The sequence below is a fragment of the Labrus bergylta genome, chromosome 7 (assembly GCF_963930695.1).
Source record: "Labrus bergylta chromosome 7, fLabBer1.1, whole genome shotgun sequence".
Taxonomy (NCBI): domain Eukaryota; kingdom Metazoa; phylum Chordata; class Actinopteri; order Labriformes; family Labridae; genus Labrus; species Labrus bergylta.
Window position 1 is genome coordinate 24440393 of NC_089201.1, and position 13438 is coordinate 24453830.

The window sequence follows — 13438 nt, forward strand, 5'->3', positions numbered from 1 at the left end:
GTGAAGCACTATCTACTGGCTTTCAAATGTACACAGGATACAGTTTGCACTAATGGCCCGATAAAAATAAAGCGCATTTCAAAAGTGTCTGCAATAAATCCGCAACAAATCTATACAGAACAAATGAAACAGCATTCTCAAAGACACTCTTCAAAAAAAGTCAAGTTAGCATTACAGAAAGTAAATCAAACAGAGGACTCTACGTTGCTCCTGTGTACAGTTTGTCCTAACGTCGCTCCAGCAGCGGACATGTGTAGAAATGTTGTGAATGTCCTTTATGGCCACTGACAACTGGTGCCAACAGAAGCTTCATGCCACAGGCCAGAGCCAGGGCTGGCAGCCGCTCCACAGCGGAGACGCACCATGTCGCATGGGTCATGCTTGGGGGGGGATTACAATCAGCTAACTTGGGAGCCAGCTCTACATCACAGATGGACTACAACACAGATGGATTCCACAGATGAGTGGAGTGGAAGTGGACAGTGTGGAGTCAAATATACAAAAAGTCATCATTGCTTTGCACAAATTTGTTTTAAATTATTACAAGGACATTTCATTTTGATTGACAGCTGTACCACATGAAGGCAGGGTCATATCATAGATTTTAGTAAATAAGAGCCCAAGCTATTCATTGAGATTGTGACTCATAAGATGGTTAAATTAAATAAAGTACCTGTGTGACCTGGTGGCACAGAATAAACCAGCAAAAATGATTTATTAGATTTTGGCTGCTAAAATGCTGGAGGATCTTTGTGAGTTGCTTTGTTCCTCAAATCACGACAACAGTAATCCTTGATTGCTGATCTGAAATGTGACAGTTCTTATTGATGTAGAAATCTGCTTTTTTTTAATAGAAGATATTCTTTAAATCCATACAAGGTGTAAATCAAATCCAAACCAAAGAAGAAGAAGATCTGTGTCTCCAACCGGAGACAATAGTCCTTAATATACGAGTCATCACAATTCTAACCTAACATGACCCACAGAGGGGGGAGCTAAGATGGTGTTTCATTTTGTATTCATTTTGGAGTATCATTAAAATTAAAGAGTGCTGGCTCCCTGACTCTCTACTCAGCAGAAAAACAAAATCATATTTCTTCCACAGAGGGAACTGAGGCAAAATGGTGGGCTGTTCAATTCACTGACTGAAAGAATAGATTTTGTGCTGTAGTATGGTTTAGGGCTGAGGCAGAACCTTATTCAATTTTGACCGCTCTGGGACCAGAGTAGCTAAAAATAGCTCTCATTAATTCTGCCGTTGTGATGCTGCAACAGAGTGATTTAAGGGAAAGTTGCAGCAGCAACACTGGAGAACATTTAATAACCTCTTGTTATATTAAATGCCACGAATTGACTGAACAAATGATGCAATAAAGCAAAGAAAATGTAGTCTCCTTCTCTCTGGTGCCTGTGGTTGATGTGTTTGTAAGACCTTTGGGAAAACAAAGAGAGTGGATCATTTTCTCTAAGCCCTTACGATGCACAGCAGTGAAAATGTAGCTATTAACAAGTGAAACAATAGAGGATGTTAAATGTTAATGCTGAGACATACAAACCTTATAAATGGTGATACTTACTGTCCGTGGTGATTCATTCAGCTGATGGTTTAGCTGCTTTGCTAATGTAAAACCATTTTACTTGTTTGATAAAACATGATAAGCAGTAATAAAGCTTAATGAGGCTCAGTCTCCAAGCAAGGAAAGAAACACCTCTCATTTGCCTCACAAGACACTGTGGAGAAGCATGCCAGCAATGGACAGAGTCCTCAGTCCAAACAAGCATACTGTCAGACAGAAGATTGTGCAAGTTGCACAGCAGCCAAAGACAGAAAACAACAACAGTATCACTCTCTGCTGTGGCTGCTGGCAGTGAAGCAGCAAACAAGTAGAATAAGATGATTGATCACTTCAGAAATTGAAAACGATGTGCCATGGAGTGCTGACAACTGCTAAAACTCCCCTGCCCCGGAGAACATATTCAAATGCTAATGAGGGCCCATAGCCTAGCCTCATCAGGGGGTCCCCTGAGAAACAAGTGACACTGTGCACATACAACATGTGCACTCTGTACTGTGGCTCTCTAATGGAGAACAGATAGCAGGGAAGATGCAGCAGCAGGACAAGAGATTTAACCTATTAACTGTGACACAGAACTTCATTACAACCATTCAACTGCAACAAAAATGCTATTTTTAAGTTAACGCACGCCACCTTCTTCCCCTCTTCTCTTTAATTTGTTGAAGAATTCTGATCAAACTTGATGCGGAGAAGGTCAGAGGTACTTACATTAGTTCATCCTGGCCGCTACAGAGGACGCATACAAAAGCCTCACCAACCTCGAGCTACTCCTCAGTAAATCCAGCAGGAGATTCCTGCAGACGCACTTCAGCAGCCTCAGTGCAGAATAGTACAGATCATCGCTAGGAGATTCTCGCCTCCACCTTTCTTTCCTTTCTATGTTCTTAGCTCTTCAACAACTGAAATAATGACCACAGGTGAGGGGTTACCAAACACGCCTCGCAGCGACGCCCTTATGCTTCCTCTGCCCCACACGGGTCTGTGTCCTCTCCGAACGTCTTTCCTCAGAATACATCCCTCCCTCCAGCTCTCTCCTTACACGCTCAAGGGATCGGAGCAAATCCCCTCTAGCTTGGCAGCGATCTGTGTGGGATCTGCAGTTCCGCTACAGCATGGGACTCCTCTGTACTAGCGAACATCCAACCGCAGTGTAAACTGCTGTATCGGACTTAACCCCTGAAGTGCCGTGTTGAACCAGAGTGAGAATCTATCAATTCTCTTTGCATAGGGGACATTATTATGTCTCTCCTCCCCAGGTGTACTGCATTACATGCATAACTTATGCTTATCGTGTCAGTGATAGCCCACAGAGAATTACTGACGGTCAAACACACCACATTATTATTTTTGGAGCTGAAGAGAGCACAAACATTATCACAAGTGTATCTCCCATCTTACACAAGGACTTGAAAAAGCTGAACTAAAATAAAAAGCCTTGTTTGTGCAGCATGTACAAAACAGTAGTTGACAACTCTACATTCTAACCAAAAGCTCAGCACAGTGTCACTACATATTCACTGCCAACTACTGTACATTTCTTTATTCAATTGTATACTTTGCCGGACAATAAATATACATTATTTATAAACCAACAATCCAATTTGATGTTCTCAATCACTCATTCATAACAAATGGCATCCACTTAAAATGGCATTGCCTAGAGAATAGTTTACAACCGATTCAGCAGCGTTAAGAGGCTGCAGCAGAACAACACGGTCTGAAGTGTTTATATTTGTTTGCTAAGTAAAATCCTTTCACCTCATTACTGTTTAGACATGCCATGTTTTCTGTAGAGCGGCACACTGCATGGTTGCACGTACATTTCGCTTGATGCATCTTCAAGAATCAGCACCATGTCTCAACAGACAAAAGCATGTCTTGTTGTCTATGAAGGACTGCGTTTTACTCCTCTCAGCTGTGACAGGAATACATGGAAGACAGACTTGTTACTAAAGCCTGAGGCTACACTGTCCTTAAAAATACAACTTTTCAGATTGGATACTTTGAGAGGAGCGTGACGGAAAGTCATGCACGTCACACAATCAGATCATTGTAGCAGCATTTAATTGTGAATTCAAACGATTAGCACAGGATGCATTAAGTGTAACGTTAAACATCACTTACTGTTGCTCATCACATCCCTGACATTTATGAGACTTTTATAATTACCATACTGTATTTATGTATGGGCACCATCTGAACACCCCGTCTGTTTCCTTTTCTCATTAGGCAGTAGGTAAACCAGCAGTCACCACTGTTACGTCAGTGTCCATCCACACAAAGTAAAGAGGACACGGAGCTCAGCAAAGAGCTATACGATGTCGCAGATGATCGTGACTGCGAAGGATGAAATGCTTCACATTTAAAATACAACAAATACACAAAATGCATGACAGGAGAGAAGATGAAAACATACAAAGACTTACACATGTTTTATAAGTCTTTGGCCTAGATTTATCATCAGAACATGGTTTTAACTACTAACCATGGCCATGTGGGTCATGACATCCCACCTGTAGGTCAGAATAATGATCGAGTGGGACAAGCCTGACAGACAACACGTCACCACTGGCAACTGGGGGAGTTAAATTTACTTCCCTCAGAGCAGAACCCGAGAGCGGTGACAAATTCCACACATAGTTTGCTCTCTTCACTACCTTCTGCCTATCAGCCTCCAAATTAATTATTTCTACATCAACAAAAGAAAGCATGAGGAGAATATGAGCTGCTCATCACAACAAGTCAGCAATGAAACCTCTTCTGTTTTCTTTTGTAATATTCATTTCTATTTGTTTAGCAGAAGTGTGATTACATTCTGCCGAATAAATAGATTCCTTGTAGGCGCAAACTTTCTTTTCCAAGCCATTTTTTTCACTCCCAGCACTTCAACTATCAAGAATATGACCTTGCTCAGACAATCTGATATGCTATTCAAGCTTAAAGACTCATTCTACAGTTTTACTCAATCGAAAGAGTTGGCAGAACCTTACTCATAAAATGGTGTGTCAAAAGCACTGCTTTGCTCAAACAAACATTTCTATGTTCAATATCGAGAAATCTTACTCTGGGGAAAGATGGCGTTTTCATAACCATAACTTTTGTAACTGCTATTATTGCATTGTATATCACATCACATTTTGTGTTTCACTTCTTGAAACTTAAGAATAACTAAGTTGTGCTTATTCTAAAAATAAGTTAATATACCTGTGAAATATCTAATATTCAGAAAGTCTATCTCAAATGAAAAGTTGTCATACCAGTGGAACTAAATTAACTAACATAAGAACATGGAGAGACTAAGTTCCTGTGAAAGCTGAGTCTCATTGGTATTCTATTTAAAACGTGGAAATAAAACACTGAATATTCCCTGAGATAACGTGAACGTACCGACAAACTGACGAAGCTGTTTAGCATAGACTTCAAAAGCTATGATTTATTATGTGTGTGACACCAACCTGGTGAATAATTGTTATTTCAAAATTCCCCAACACCTTAAGGGAAATACAGTGTGTGTCTTTAAACTTGTAAATGTGCCACTTTGTGCAGTAGCAGCTGGATATAGAGCATACAGTGTTCAGAGGGTTATTAGAGATATTTCATGTAAAGCAACTTCCTGCTGAGGGTGAAATCGCAAATTATGCCATCTACATTTCTATGGACCGTTTCCACACACACACACACACAAAAAAAAAAAAAGATACAGAAAACTAATGTAAACCTCTGATACTGGCGTTCAGGTGTAGTGGCTCTGTGTATGTAGAGTCTGCTTCAGGGCTCTTTGGAGCACAAGCACCAGCAAATCAGCTCCTGAACTCAATCAGCCCTGTGGAAGTTATCAGTGCCCCACACAGAGCATATAACAGGGCAGGAATGTGCTGATAAGCTGAGCCACTGACCTGCACCCCGCCTCCTCTCCGTCACAGTGATTGAAATGAGGACAACGCAGCCAATGAAAAACAGAAATGATAAGGGATGTTTCAGCGCAATAAGAAAAGGTGGTTCATGCTGAACTGTGATTGATGAGAGGTTTTGCAAGCCTCTTCATCCTGATAATTCCACACCCCTTTCAAACAGGGATTTACGATGGCCCTGATTTATATGAGCAAGCTTCTGTATCACAGGAGCTACACCCATGATGTAAATGTGCCATTTGTTATTACAGAGGCTTGCTGTGCTACAGGAACAGACGTTAATGTCATCTTTTTAGAAATGCAACAAGTCTTAGCTCTGCCATGCAATGACCTTTTCAACGTCCAAGGTACCTGTTAATCTACTTCCCAACAGGTTATCTCATCTTCCAACAGTATCCAAAAACTGGGCGAAGTAAAATAAAGTATAGCAGAAGAAGAAAGTTCATCACTTGTGTAAAGCCAGACCCAGAAAATGTCAGTGATGAGGTTGACAAATGTGTGAACACAAAACGCTTTTGATTCAGAATTTGCTGATTAATAAAGTTGTTAAAAACTATTTGCCACCAGAACCAACAGATTAGACCTTAGTTGACTCTCTCTGCATCACTAGACCATTAATCCCTCCAAAGGGAAACCTAAGAATATAAACTTTGATCTCTTTTAAATTAATAAGCCTTTTTCTTTTTGTTATTGATCGGCATGTATGAAAACCTGAGGTTTAGAAAATAAACAAAGCTTGGTTTCTCATATATAGGCTATTAGTCAAGAACATCATATTAATACAGCAGAGCAGTCTTATTCCTGTGTCTGTTGTGACGTAGGTTTGTAATAATAAGCAACTGGATAAGCCTCTTATTACATACAGCTTCTACAAGTATACAGAAAATAAAACAACAGTCAGATATGACGTAAGCAGGCAAAAGATGAGATACAGTTGTCCTTCCAAAACCACAATGACTCAGATGACTGCTGCTCCCCTGACAGCTTAGGGCATCATGATTTACAGGCCAACATGTATGGCTGCCCTTGGGCAGATAGATATTCTCCTCGTCTCAAATCCCCTCCACAACACAGCTATCTGAATTATTTAAAGAAAAGAACCAGTTTAATCCAGCTACAAACATCCAATGGTTTGCACAAACCTGTACGGTAAGTGCCTCCCCATACTCATGACACATGAGTGACACATCTGTTGCCCTGCCCAGCTCCCATTTCTCATAACATTACTTTCTTACAGCCAGTGACGACATATTTAAGTCAAAGACTCATGCTCTTGGGAAGACCTACTTAAAGATGTGCAATAAAAAAAAATGCATCATACTTTCATTGAAACATACCTAATGAAATGTTAATGCTTTTAAATAGTCTTTTGAGGGTGGATTTCTAATGCAGAGCCTGTCAAAGAAATAAGGCAAATCGAGGGAAAATCATCTGCAACTAACATCTATGACAAGAAACCATACTTTTCTAACTTACAAACCAAAAATGACAACCTATGTGACAACATGTTATCTAAATCAAAGACATTACTTCCCACAGCAAGCTCAGTATTATTTGTCCCAGCGGCATCTATTACAAGGATATGTTTCATAAATTCAAGCTGGTGTTTTACACATTAAGAAGTTGATATTTACCTTTTAGAATAGAATAGAATAAAATAGAATAGAATAGATGTTTATTGCCATTTGCACAGGTACAGGACAGTTACAGGTACATTGGAATTCATGTGCGTTTCTCCCTTCTACAAAAAAAGTAAAAATTATATATAAAATAGACTAGCATTGTAAAAAAAAAGAAAGAGTACAAAAAAGTAAAAATAAATAGGTTGTATTAACAGCTAAGTAAATTAAAATAAACTGTACAGAAGTTATACACTGTATTAAAGCAAATATATAATACAAAAAAAATAAAAAAAAAGGGAAACACTGTACAATGAGATGAAAATATAAATATGTTTTCTTATTGCACTTATTAATCTGATTTTTTTTTTTTTTTTTTTAATCTGATTTTTGTCTTCTGTCTAAAATCCTGTGATTTGGCAATGCCTGGTAGTTTACACCAAAAAAAAAGTGTGCATGTTATCCTGAAGTCATGAGCCCCCATGTAACACGTGTAAAACAAGACAAAACAAACGATGACATCATGCAAAAGTGAAGTGTTGTCAATATTCAACAGGTGACGACTGCTTCTTTTAAGTGCATGTCAGCCTGCACAGAAATGTAAATAAGGAGGTATAGCTTAGACGAGAGGACCAACCCCCCCCCCCCCCCCCACCCCAACTCAGGACAGCTCCTAAAACACAGATTAAAAAAAAAAAAAAGACATGCATCGGAACGACCACTAGTTAAACCAGCACATACAACCAAACATAAGTCAGGCTAACAAGCTAAGAGCTAACTAGCTTCACCGAAGACCCACCTCCATCAAAACAAGGTGAGCCCCCCCCGCATGACCTTTACGGAAATGTAGATAACAAACATCGCATTTACATCAACCGAGATCACAATATCACTTCACCATTACCAACCTCAAACCCTTTTAATTCATCTTTGTAACCCCCCCCTCCCCTCCACAGTTAAAACCCTCTTGGTCAAATCAAAACCCTCCGAGCTGTCCGACATTTTGTTCCAGCAGCTAGCTCATCTTAGCCCCCCCCCCTCCTCCCGGTACCTGGACGCTGCTCCGCGCACTTTGACAGCTCGTCAGTGCGGTGACAGCTCAACTTGGAGGCATTTTGGGGACTCCTGTTATCGTCGTTAATGCAAGCGCAACACATGTGAGGTCACTAGGCGTCGTCGTTTATCTTGTTTTTGAGTAGAAGGTACCGTTAGCATGTTGGGCAACTAGCGCTCATCTTTAGCATAGCACCGTTATCGCTTGTATCCGTTAGGAGAGTGGGGGGGGGGGGGGGGGGGGGAGGAGGAGGAGGGGGGGAAGGAGGGAGAGAGAGGGGGGGCAACACACATCCAGTCAGGCTCCTGCGGCTTACAGCGAAACATCCCCAAAACAATGTACTCACGGGTGTGTCAAGAAAATCGATTCACCTCCGCGGAAAGCAGCAGTGGTCCTTTACGACGAGCTGGTGAAAATCTTAAGAGAAAAGGAATGAAAACGTGTTTGTGGTGAGGCTCCAGAGCAGCAGCCGCCGCACTGCAATGGCAGGCAGTGGATGAAGCCTTCTGCTCCCCCCCCCCCCCCTCTCCTTCCCCCCTCCCTCTCTCTCTCTCTCTCTCTCTCTCCCTCTCTCTCTCTCACCGCGGTGACAGTGACAGGTTCGCCTGGAAGCAACCATTCCAGTTTGTCGGCGGGGGGAGGCAGAGGGGGGGGCAGAGAGACAGAGACAGAGAGACAGAGAGACAGAGTCCACAGCAGCCGCAGCATCAAGCGCCATTCCAGCGCGGGTAGCAAACGGTGATGATTAGGATAGAAAACAACAGTGAACTTGGCTGTTTTCACTAAATATGGAGGATTCAACTGTTATCCACCCGACATTCATTTATAATACATGAATTAACAGGGGCGGTTCTAGACCACTTTCCAAGTTGTTTTGTCAGAGGGGAACATTAAACCCAGGTGAAAAATAGACAAAGATGATCGCTTTGAAATACAAATATATATATATGTTATGCCAAATAATAGAGCACATCATGAAATACAACAAGATAAAATACCATGATTTATATTTGTTGGCAGTATTTAATACTAGATTGTGAGTCTGGTTGTTGAGTCAAATACTGTGTATGTGTTATTAGGGAGGCTCTTTCTGCCACGGGGGGGGGGGGGGCGCAAGCTCAGAGTTACAGGGGCACTGGCCCCTGTTGGCCCCTCCCTAGAACCGCCCATGTGAATTAATAAGGAAACCATCCTTACAAACAATACATAGGCCTATAAAAAAACATAATTAAAAAACAAAAACTCACTACTCTGCTGTAGGCCCTCTCTATATATATAAAAAAAAAAATCAAATGTGCCTTTCTAACTGCAGAATAGCTATCACTATTTAGGCTACACTATGCCAAATACATACGTTGTAACACTAATAGGCTATTAATATGATTTTAAAAGTTATTTCCAGAGAATCTTTAAGCGTGACATAAATTAAAGGGCTATTACCAATAAGAAGAGGAGGCCTAGATGTGGGATGTTTTCATTTGCCTTATTTTTGAGAACAAAAAAAACCCCTTAACGTTTCTGATTGTTTTAGTTGATCTAAAAGTTCAACTTGTAAGCTACTAGATTTTGATTATGTTTATTAGTTGTCAATAAAATGTGTTTTATAGGCCTATGTGTAACAGGATGGAACTATTATAACCTACTACTGTAGCAAGGCAATAGCATCTTCAAATATGTATGCTTTATCTCTGTATTGGCCTGCAGAATTACTTCATTTTCCAGGTCATATGACTTCCTAAAAGTATTTCCTACAAATGTAGTGTGCATAACAGACCTTTTTTCAATCTAAGCATTTGAAGCATTTGATGTGATGTGAAGTAAGGAGTTATAATATCTTAATAAAAAGCTTTTATCTGTGTGAGGATGTTAGAGCTATAGCTATAGACATATTTAGTGAGAGAGAGTCTTCCTTTTACTAATGCACCTAAACACATGTTAGAAAAAGAAGCTTTATTTGATTATTTAAATTGCCTTCATTGCAGCTCTTGCCTTTTAGTGTTTATGCAGCAACTTACTCCAAAATCTTTTACACTTCCACTTTAACAAAGCATACCGACCTGAGGAGTTTCTTTTATAACAGCAGCAGCAACATACACTACATATCTATTTTCATTCCCTGTATTACATGTATCAAATATCTGCAGCTGTAAAACAAAATATCCTTAGACAAGAACCTTCTGATGCTATGAAGGTCTTAATATTGATTTGACAAATTGTCTTTTAAAATGAGCGTTTAGTTTGATTGATTAGAGGTACTTAAAAAGAAAGGGCTAGACAAGGACAAGGTGTTCATCTCTCGTGCCTTCCCTTGTGTGTCTGTGTTTGTGTGTAAGTATCTTTTATCGTTTGTGCAAAATACGCTTTTTTAGACGAGGATCAGAGGCCCCTAATGTAAAAGATGATTAGCACCAACTTTACCATGTTTAGAATGCAAAAGACAGCGTGAAACAAATCTTTGTAGATTTCACTTTTAACTACAGCAAACACGCTCTTTGGCGGGAGAGCTGAGGTCGGCTTCTTAAGTAGTAATGACATGCTGCATAAAGCCATTTAAAATGCAGAGGAGAGAACTAAAATCCAGCCTACAGTCACGATGCTCAATACTCCTTCCCATGGGGTATACAGATTGAATCAATATACAGTAGAATGTAAATTGTGCACTGCACCAAACCACCACTCTTAAGACTCCATCCCATGCACTTTTCAAGTTTTCCTGCTTGCTTTTTCCACAAGTACATCACTCTCTGCAGCAGCTTGTGTTGTGTGTTTTATCACTTTGAGATTGTGTGACCGTTCTTGTCACCTCTACCTCTGGCAGTAATGAGCGCAGGAGGAGATAGGGGCAGAATGTAATGCCGGAGGAGCACAGAGGTCCTGCAATGTTGCTGACGTAAGGAGACTCGCTGCAGATTCCATTGGAGGATCGGGAGGAGAAGAGTGGAGGGGGGGGGGGAGGTGGGGGCGTCTTGAATGGAAGAATGTGAGTTGGCCAAGGTCATAAGAATTAGATAAACACGGGTGGTCATATATATCCTGTGGAAAAACAAAATATGATGAATAGCAGGCGTAATCACGAGGATAAGGAAACCCCACAGAAAGGCAAATATATCCGTGACCTGCACCTCTACAGTCCATTGATAGCGATAAGAGGCACACATTTTACAATATGACAGGATATTTAATGTCATTATGGGTAGATGATGGCAAGTATCACCATTAGTTATCATGCATTACAGTATTAGCAGAAGTACTGAAGCAGAAAAATGCAATTAAGCTCTCAAACCCCTCTGGAAGGGCATGAATGTAAACTTTTTCTTACAGTCTGCATCTGATTAAACCGGCTTTGATGTGAGTTTATGCCGCTTAATGTATCTTTGTTGAAGCCCTTGAAATACCCTCTGTTAATGCCTCGACAGTGTTTGCATCGCTGGCTCCAACAGCACAGAGGGAGTTTCACATGCCGTGCAACAGAATTATGCAGCCCCCCTTTCCTCCTTCTCTCTCTCTCTCTCTCTCTCTCCCATCAGCACATTTAGATGCACAGACAGGATCCAAAGCAGAGTATGACTGCAGGAACAAATCACACGAGTGGGGAAAGCAAATTAGAAATTCACAGCAGGACGGCTTTTAGAGTGCACCGCCCCTGACGGTGAGCGAGTCACCTCTCAGCTGTACAGGTCAACAAAACAGCCGACTAAGCAAAAGGTTGGCGTGGCTATCTATGAGCTTTAATGACTGCAGCTATCAAATGACATGACAGACGTTAAACATAGCACTGCAGCAGTGGAGAATAAATGCTTTTTTGTCCATTAGCTGGGTGAGAAAAAGAAGAGGATATTATGTGACACGGTGTTGCCAAAAGCAAGATGAAACAGGAAACTTTGTGCTTCTTATCTTGTTATCCAATCTTTGGTTTTACAAATTGGAGTACATCAGTGTAATCTCATAATGGAGTGAGCTGGCTACTGTACAGAGGCTTGTATTTCTGTGATTTCTGTGTTGTCCTCTGTCAGTAACGCTGACCTCTAGCATGAGGATGCAGCACACTCGACTTGACAGCCAAGCCATTAGTTCAGGACAGAGAATTCCTTATAACAGGTTTCGTAATAAAGCCCAACGATTACAAGGTGCAGCATGTTCAGAGCACGCAGGGAAAAAGACACAGGGCTCCATGATCCAGCGAGCACAAGATATCTTATAAAGTCAGCAGTTAAAAAGACACTTATCAAAAGGTGCTTTATAGAAGGACGAGGCGCGACCTCGAGGACGCGGAGTTGAGGATGTGCAGCGGTTAAATCTTCTGAAACGTGGAGGAGGTACAGGTTGGCGGCTGCCTCTTGATCTCTGTCCAGGTTATTAGCAGCTGGATTTACAATATGCAATTTTAACACCTGTCCCGCAAAAGAAGAAATATCTCATCGCTCATCTGCAGTACATTTTGATACGTCTGCAATTCTTCGTTTCTATCCTTTATGCTTAATGCCCTTTGTGTTTCCAAATAAGACAATTTTCAGTGTCAATACCCATCCAAGGCACATCTAAATAAGCGACAGTCTTCAATGCATCGGTAGTAGGTTCAAGTCCCAGCTTCAACCCTTTGATGCATGCCTACCCCACATTTCCTCTGTCTTCAGATGTCCTATCATTACACGCTTTTAAGGGAGTATTTTCAACATACGGGAAGTGATTGCAGAATATCAAACTGGATTTACTGATTCATACACTTCAAAGCAGCTAACAGAACCCATGTGCAGAGAGGAAGTACATATTTGTAAAGATTTCCCCAAATGAACCCTTAATCTCCATCTCTCTCCCCCCCCCCCACCAACGCGCTCAGACGTATCAGGTGACACGAGATGACCTCACATCCCCCCAGCCCTGCGGATCATGTGACAAGAGGCCAGAGACATCCAAATCCCCTCTGCATCTAACTACAGCATCATGTACAGTAGCAAAGAAGCAATCACCTAAGTATGTTTATCCCAGCAGGCGGCGAGGCCCTGATGCTAATAAAGATGAACTATTCCAATCAGTTAATGTGGTTGCGCGTGAGACAGAAAAGACCTGCAGAGGAGGAAAGGGTTGTTTTTGTTTTTCAACAACACTAGATTGCAGCGATAATCACGAAGCCAAATTCCTTTGGGAGAATAAAAGCTTTGAAAAGATTCTTATCAATCCAATAGTGATTTGACAGACAGCTTAAAGTGGGCGGAGGATTAATCATCTCTTTTAATTAAGAAGCCTCATTTGCAGGTCACTCCAAGGAGACTCACTTTG

General features: G+C 41.1%; 1 protein-coding gene across 11 annotated transcripts in view; it reads right to left on the reverse strand.

Annotated features, from left to right (window-relative positions):
• The window catches only part of tjp1b (tight junction protein 1b), a 52144-nt gene that overhangs the window by 21785 nt on the left and 16921 nt on the right, over positions 1 to 13438 (reverse strand). Inside the window, exon 1 of one of the 11 annotated variants that reach the window (XM_065957112.1) lies at positions 8508 to 8669. The exons of 9 other annotated variants lie outside the window; for them this stretch is intronic. The gene's annotated coding sequence lies outside the window, so the exon portion shown is untranslated. Of the gene's footprint in view, positions 1 to 8158; positions 8352 to 8507; positions 8670 to 13438 lie in introns of those variants that run through there. One more of the 11 variants, XM_065957113.1, reaches the window with a different exon arrangement.